Genomic DNA, 8,510 nt, shown 5'->3' with positions numbered 1-8,510 from the left:
TCTGAGTTGTTCCCACAAGTGAGTTAAAACAAATCTGTGTGGATTTTATGTCTATGATTCCCTTCCATAAGTTCACAGTATCTCCTCACATGCTGGTGTTTCCGCTGAATATATCCAAATGTTTTTTTCACTGCTGGCAGCCGCCATCTTCACATAGTTCTGAGCGCCTGCTCAGTAATTTTCCAAAACCGATTGCATCAAACATTAGCCTTTCCAGGGGAAATTTACCAAATCAAACTGGAAAAAATGACATATGAAAGGCTCACCTCCCCCTATGACTATTTATAATTTTGCAGCCCAGTCTTGACTTCCAATATGGTGGATTTCCAAATTGTATCTGCGACACTGCTCCCACAAAGATTCCAGGAAACTGTCCAAGATTTTTTTGCAATTTCATCGCATGAAAATACAACAGGAAAAAACCTATTGTGATTTTTTGTGTTCGTGGGCTTGCAAGCTGTGTTCATGGGTTTGCAATTTGTTGAAGCACATAAGACTGAAATGAGCATTAATTTTTCTAGCTTTTCCAAAGTAATTTTTACATTGTGTGAAAGATCACATAAAATGTGGGAATCATCAGGTAAGGAAATGTGAATGAGAAAGAGCTATGTATAGACAGGGGCTAAAAAATAAATGGTTGCCAGGCTACCAGATCAGGTAGCTATATATTCTTTGAAGAACTGAACCCTTTCTTTTGACCTATTGCCATCCTGAGCAATGCTCCTTTCTGTCAGAAGCACTATTAACCCCTCAGAAAAAGATGGCTGCTCACACAGCACTTGCCCTCACCTTTGCTTCCATAATTCCATATCAATTACCATAATGTGTTCAGTTTTACAAAGTCTTGCCCTGGGCAAGTAGAGCTGCTATGATCAGAAAGTGCAGAGTCACTCAGAGCTGTGAATATTGCTTTCCACATCGAGCCAGTGGGGAGAAAAGACAGTTCAACTGAGGAAGTAGTTGCGCGTACAAACTGTATGCACCACGTGCCGTACTACAAAATGAGACTACAACTTGTGTGTAGGGACTTAAGAAAACATACTCTTCTGTTACCCTGTATTCGTCACATGGAGTACTGTTTCTGCCATTCTGCAGTTCATCTTCTGCCATTCGTCTCACTGCGTGCCTGCTGTGGTGAAATTATATAACTTACATAAATAATTTTGTAAATTGTGTAAAGTATGTTATCATTGCATTATCCCATCCCACCCATTTCAGTGCAAAGAAAATGCAATGTAGATGGCGGGGCATAATCAATGGTGTATTATTTGTTGATTGAAAGCAACACCTCCTCACAAAATTAGAATCTCAGTTCGTAAAACCTAGATTTCCACTTGTAGAACTGAATTTGGCCAGCAATATTATTTTCTTTCTGCCATCCAGCCACATGCCAGGGGGCATGTCTTGACTTAATGGGCAAAGATTTGGCCAAGGCAATTTTTTTAAAAAAATCACTCATTGATTGATTTAAATTTCTAGACCAGACCAACTAAGGTACCATGGGCAATTTACAAATTAGCAGTGAAACACACAAATGCAATTCAATAAAACAATCTCATCACAAATTCCTTAAAGACTCAGAGCCCAACATAAAGTAAAACCACACAGCTTTTTTTATAAAAAAAAACCACCCAAAAACAAACAAGCAGCATGAAATTAGTGTAGTTAATAGCTTGAGAACCAGGAAAGGTGGGCATGGAATTAATGCCAAGATCTAAAATGGACCTAAAAATATGACCAGAATGAAAGACTTGGGAGAATACAAAGTCTGCAGAATTGTCCCCAAATATTCTTCACCTTTTCCCTTCTTTTTGTGGTGGCCAGTGCCCCATTACCCAATACTGTACCTTGGAATGACGCAAGATATTGAACATTGTGGTGGAAGTAAAATGATGGTCAGGGAAACTTTTTAATAGCATCCCAACTTCTTGTAAAATTCACTCTAGAACCTCAGTATTTTACTGGGGTGGGGGGTGTTAGACAAATACATGAGGAATTAAGTTATCAATGGCTACTAGGATGCTGAACAAGATGGGCCTTTGGCCTGATCCAGCAGAGTTCTTCTATGCTGTTTTTACATTTTCTTCATTGCATGGCAAATCTAGACCAAGTCTTAGGAAAGGGGGCTGAAAAAATATGGATTATACATGTCTGTCAGTAAATGAAGAAGTAATGGGGACTGAATCTACATGCAAAGTACATATCTACAACTATGGCTGCTCCTCACTAACCTATGTGGTAATCTTCCATTCTTTACTGTAACTGTGAAAAAAGGAACAACAGGGACAGCTAAAACAATTAGTAAAATTGTTTGCCATCTTAAGTGATTGTTTATTTCCTGTTTGTTGGGAAACAGAGCCGTCCTTCCATATGGCACAGAGATCTGTCTTGAAAAGTGTGATTTTGCAGCTTCCATGGTGCTAAAGTGTCTGCGCACGCACACACAACCTCTCCTTTTAAAAACTCTCATTTCATGATATCAGAGTCCAACACAGTTCCATTTCTCCATTAGGCCAGATAAGAGCAAGAAAAATGTTTACCTCCTCTTTTATGTCTTCTATTTCCATATAGATTTGGGGTGTCGCTGTCTTCCCCACTTCCTCTTTGTTCTTGATTATGACTGCTCTTTAAAACACAAAGGCTCAGAGAGCCATAGACAAATCAGCATTTATCTCAAATATTACAAAGAAAGGGTAGGATTCTTTGGATGTCTGTGAAATAAGGCATAGTACTGGCTCTATTAACTTGACATATACACATGGATACAAACATGTATTCCTATTGCCTACTCCAATATTTGCCAGTGATTGAAAATATCCAAAGAGAACATATGCACACACACACCCCACTGGAAAATAATCTGGATGTGATCATGAATATCATCACATCAAGGCACTTTCCCCACCCAATATTGTATCTACAGGAATGCATTGCTGTGGGTGACAGTTCAGTGCATGGAAGGAGGGGGGGAATGTTTTCATCTGAAGACCACATTTTCTCATCAGCAAACCTGCATGCTGTTGAGGCAAAGGTGTGTGAGGTCAAAGAGGCAACAACAAATGGGCAGATCAATGGATGCAACTCTTACCTGCATTCAGTAGGTTATTCTTCAGCACACAAAAGTCAGAGGGTTCTGCAACCCTCACTCACATCAAAGCAGGAGGCATCATGACAGTTCAAATGCTAATTCCAGTCCGACAAAAGCACTTAATGGCTCCAGTCCGACAAACGCCCTTAATGGCCTCGGTCCAGTATACCTGAAGGAGCGTCTCCACCTCCATCATTCTGCCCGGAAACTGAGGTCCAGCACCGAGGGCCTTCTGGCGGTTCCCTCATTGCGAGAAGCCAAGTTGCAGGGAACTAGGCAGAGGGCCTTCTTGGTGGTGGCTCCTGCCCTGTGGAACGCCCTCCCAACAGATGTCAAAGAGGAAAACAACTACCAGACTTTTAGAAGACATCTGAAGGCAGCCCTGTTCAGGGAGGCTTTTAATGTTTAATAGATTATTGTGTTTTATATTTGTGTTGGAAGCCGCCCAGAGTGGCTGGGGAAACCCAGCCAGATGGGTGGGGTATAAATAATAAATTATTATTATTATTATTATTATTATTACTTGAGGAGGCTGTAAAGCAGGGCTGGTGAGAACTGTAGTTTAGGGAGAATTCTGGGTGTAAAACAGAGAAGCTTGGACTTGGCTCCAGGGCCTGAGGTTCCCAACCCACAATGTGTGGGGTCAGAATCTAAGCAATGCAGGGGCAGACTTTGGCAATCTTTCCTGTCCGAGTCCAAATTTTTGTGCCCCCAAATGGATCCTCTCAATTATGGATCTACTCAATTTTGCATCCCCTTAGTTTGGCACCCTGTGGCCATACTGCCCTAAATCTGGTGCTGAGCAATGGAAGATGCTTGAACCAGCCTTAGGAAGATGGTGGTGGTGGTGATTACAGATCAGTTCCATTTCTGAGACTCTAGGAAATTTGGAATTCTAATTTCTAATCCTTAGACAGAATCCTTATGCAAATTTATTAAAAAGCTAAGCTTTTACTGGAAGAAAATGTATGCCCAAATTTGACCCAAGGCTCATTGATATTCAGTTCTAGTGGTTCTAGTAAAAGAACTCAATTCTACATGGAGGTGGGGATGCTCTGCCCCTAAACGCCTTTAAGCAGGCCTTCAAAATCTATTTACAGGTAGGTAGCCGTGTTGGATTTTTTTATTTTTATTTTTATTTTGACTTCAAAATCTCTATTTTAGTTGCCGCTTTTAATGGCTACTTTGTGCTATATCTGGGTTTTGTTTTAGTTTTGTTTGTTTGCATGGTTACGTTCGTTCATGCTGGTTTTTGTAAAGTTTTATACTATAAAGAAATGTCTGTTTCCTAACTTGATTTTAAAGTTGTATTATGGTTGTATTTTGTAAAATCACTTTGGGAAGCATTTTGTTTGAAAAGTAATCTATACCATTTTTAAAGGTCAAATAAAAATAATTCTTGTGTGTGTGATGGAACTATCCAAGGGCATGTAAGAAACACCATGTGGAGAAATGACTGGAATTAACCCACCCACCCACCCCGACATGGATAATTAGCCGTCATCCCATAGATAAGGAACCTGTGGTCCTCTAGATATTCATGAACTACAACTTACATAACCCCTGAACAATTATCATGATAGCTTAGCGGGCTGAGTGTTGGAGTCTGACAATCTCTGGCTAGCTACATGTTCCCCATCCTTGACTTATGCTTTCTGCAGATGTACCTATTAGTAATAGTCTTCACATTATTCTGGCACGAAGAACCAGCCAGTATCAATTATCTCCCAGCAGAAAGTTTTCTTCCTCTCTCATAGCACTAAAACTTGAAGACATCCACTGAAGAGCTGAATGTTGGAAGATCCAAGACACACAAAAAAGGAAATTAAACCTTCACATGGCACATATTCCTCTGAACACCAGTTGCTAGGATTCACTAGCGGGGAGGCTGTTATTACATTCAGAATCTGCTTGCAGGCTTCCCATGGACATTTCCATACCCTCCAACATGCTGCAGAGGGAAATCGGGTTGCACATCTTTTGAGGCCCCACTCCCAAAGTTTTGTCAGCACACCGAGCACACTGGGAACCAATCAGAAGCTGGGAAGGCTTCTGTAATTCTGAGATGTCCTGGTCAAATCAGGGCAGTTGATGGGTATGCCTTTGGTTGGCCACTGAGAGAACAGGATGCTGAAATAAATGGCCCTTTGGTCTGATGCAGCATGGCTCTTATATTTTTAATCTGCCACAAGCCTACAGAAATGCAGGCTCACAAAAATATAGGCTAGAACGGTAAATAAGCTGTCAGAGAGCAAGAAGTGACTCTAAGAAATCACACTATTCTTTATAGTTACAGGTAGGTAGCCGCGTTGGTCTGAGTCAAAGCAAAATAAAAAAATTCCTTCAGTAGCACCTTAAAGACCAACTAAGTTTATATTTTGGTATGAGCTTTCGTGTGCATGCACACTTATTACACTATTCTTTATGTTTAATTGTTTCCATTATGGGGAATTTGCTGAAAGGTGTAGTGATTGCCAGTATAAAACAAAATGAATAAATAGCTTGTTTGCAAATGAACATACACAGTGGTACCTCTGGATGTGAACAGGATCCATTCTGGAGCCCCATATGCAACCAGAGCAGTGTGCAACCTGAAACGCCAAATCTGTGCATGCTCACCGCGCGATTTGGCGCTTCTGCGCATGCACGAATCACCAAACCGTTCTGTTCTTCCGGGTTCGGCGCGTTCGGAACCCGTGTTGTACACAACTCACAGCATTCGTATCTAGAGGTATGACTGTAAGTCATATTCACAGAATGCTGTTTCTGAATTTGTATTTCTGGATATTTGGAGTAGGAGTAGCACCTAGTGGCCACTTGGATTCTTGCTTACTGCAGATATAGTCCACAGACCTTTCTTTTGCTTAACAGTACTTGCTGATCTTTCCTAACGTTTTGATGTGGCTGTGGCTGCATTAAGTTACACAACACACTTCAAATCCCATTAATTTCATGAATTGACATAGCACAAATTCCTGTGTTGAAGCTCTTTTTTTATGCTTCGAAGTTCTTGAATGCAAAATGCACAAAGGTTAGCCCTGAGTACCAGGGTTGCTTAGCTTGCTTTCATAGTGTGGATTGATTGAAAGAAATGCCATCCATGATATGGCCACTCTACTTCCTGCTCTGCTAACTTGAAAACTGTATGAGGCTGCTGTTGAGGAGGATTCAGAATATTCAATTAGTCCAAAATACGGCAGCCAGACTACTGGCCAGGATTCCAATTTAGAGCTCATATAACACATACACATGCACACAGACACACATACCCATTTTAAAACAGCTGCACCCGTTGCTAATTCATTAGAAGACCCAAATCAGACCTCTCACATTAGTGATTAAAGCCCTTAGCAACTTAGCTGCAAAGCTGCTTCCATGTCTACAGACCATTTGGAGTGTTAAGATCTGCAGAGGGGGGCTCTCTCTGTAGCGCCAGCATTCTCAAAGTGTGGGGAATAGTGGCCTGGTCAAAGGCTTTCCCTGTGGCAAGTCCTAACTTGTGGAGTTCCATCCCCATGGGGGTTAGACTAGCTTTTTTTTTTTTGTATAGCTTTCACCATATGCTGAAGATATACCTCTTTGCCCTGGCGCTTGTTTTGTGGAAGCACCCCTTTTCTTGAAGCTGTGCTGCGCTGTTCTAGCTGGATAGTTTTACTGGATCCCCCCCCCCAATTGTAACTCTTCTATCTGTTTTTATAATTGTATATTATATTGTTGCAATCTGCCCTGGGAGCTTATGGTGAAGGGCAGCTAAGAAATCTAAAAAATAAATTTAGAAAACAATATTAAAACAATCAAAATGGAGTGCTTACTTTGATTTTAATTGGTATTGAGAGAAATTGTTAACACTGGAAGTTCAGCAGGTGGCATTTTATTTGGTGATATCCTACTGAAATCAGTGGACTTAAGCTAATGCCCATCTTATTTACCTTACTGTAGTAAATAAAACTGAAGTAAACTGAACTGTAGTTAATGGTCAACTGTGGCTTCCTTCTTTACAGGCCTTATTTATTTGTGAGATGCACCATAACTGAAAAAAACTGTCCCAAAAGACCTGGCAGGCTGACAACTGCACAAAAAGAAAATGTGGGGATGACCATCAACTGCATGTAGTACAGCAATAAATAAACATATCTGCATTGACTTAGGCAGAATGGTTTTCTTGTAGTCTTTTTGTCATACCAGGAACTGCCAGTCATACCAGTCAGTCCTCCAAAATGGTGCTTTCTGTTTCCAGTTCAGGTGCTGGTTGCAAGGATTGAGTTGTCATCTGGTTGGCCTCTATGAAAACAGAATGCTGAACTTGATATGCCTTGTGGTCTCATCCAGCAGGAGTCCTATTACCGTATGTTTTTATGCTTCCACTTCTCCCCCTCGGAGCCACAATGGTTATATTTTGTTAAATAGTTGTTCCTAGAAATATCCACCAGATGGTGCTATAACATTAAAAAACGACATGAATACAAATAGATCATTTTGTTTTGGCATCTAAAAATTCATCTCAAAATGGAAGAATAGTCACTTAATTTTATTGGTAATCAATGTGGAAGCTTTTTTTTTCATGCTTAGTTATTCAATTCACATCACTATGAAACTGAATATATTCATTTCTACAAAGAACTGCTGCCCTGAGTTATTAGAGTTCCCTAAAATATGAGGTAGGCTACAAGGTCATAAGAACGTAAAGCACATTTAAAGCAGATTTTCCAAAGAATCCTGGGACCTGTAGAGTGTTCAGAAAAGTAGTTCTGTGAGGGGTAAAGTTCTCATGGTTATATGCAGTGATGCAGGATGCTATGCCATTCCTTTGAAGTGCACAAAACTCTATTTAGATATATTTTGCTGTTTTCTTTGCTCCAGTCTTTCATTCTGTCCCACAGTTTTGATGGATACGAATATTTATGACAAGATGAAATTTAGGCATTGACTCACAGGACTCACTCAAGCATAGCTGAACCACATCTGGACAAAAGAGAACAAATTGGCCTTTCCTGAGCACATAGCTATCTGTAGGGAAATAGTTCAGATGAGCTCTACTGCCTGGTGTGTCATCACTTATACTGGTCCTCAGAATGGCCCACTGCAGATGTTGATTAAATCCCATTATCTGCAAAATGATTTGTCACGGCTAAAACGAATCCGTTGCATTTCCCATCTCTGCTCATTTAGAAATGGAGATATGTTTTTCAAAGTTTGGGAAACGGCCATAACTCTGTGGTAGAGTATTCACTTTGCTTGCCGAAGATCAATCTCTGGCATCTCCAGGTAGGGCTGTGTGAGAGCCCTGCCTGAAACCCTGAAATGCCACTGCCAGTCAGTGTAGACAATACTGAGCTAGACGAACCAAGCATATGGAAATTCCCTATGTTCCCATTGTTGGCATTTCCTGGTAGAGCTGGGAATATCCCTGTTCGGATCCCTG

This window comes from Zootoca vivipara, chromosome 10 (genome assembly GCF_963506605.1).
Source record: "Zootoca vivipara chromosome 10, rZooViv1.1, whole genome shotgun sequence".
NCBI lineage: Eukaryota > Metazoa > Chordata > Lepidosauria > Squamata > Lacertidae > Zootoca > Zootoca vivipara.
The sequence above is the reverse complement of the archived record's forward strand: the minus strand, read 5'-3'. Positions refer to the sequence as shown.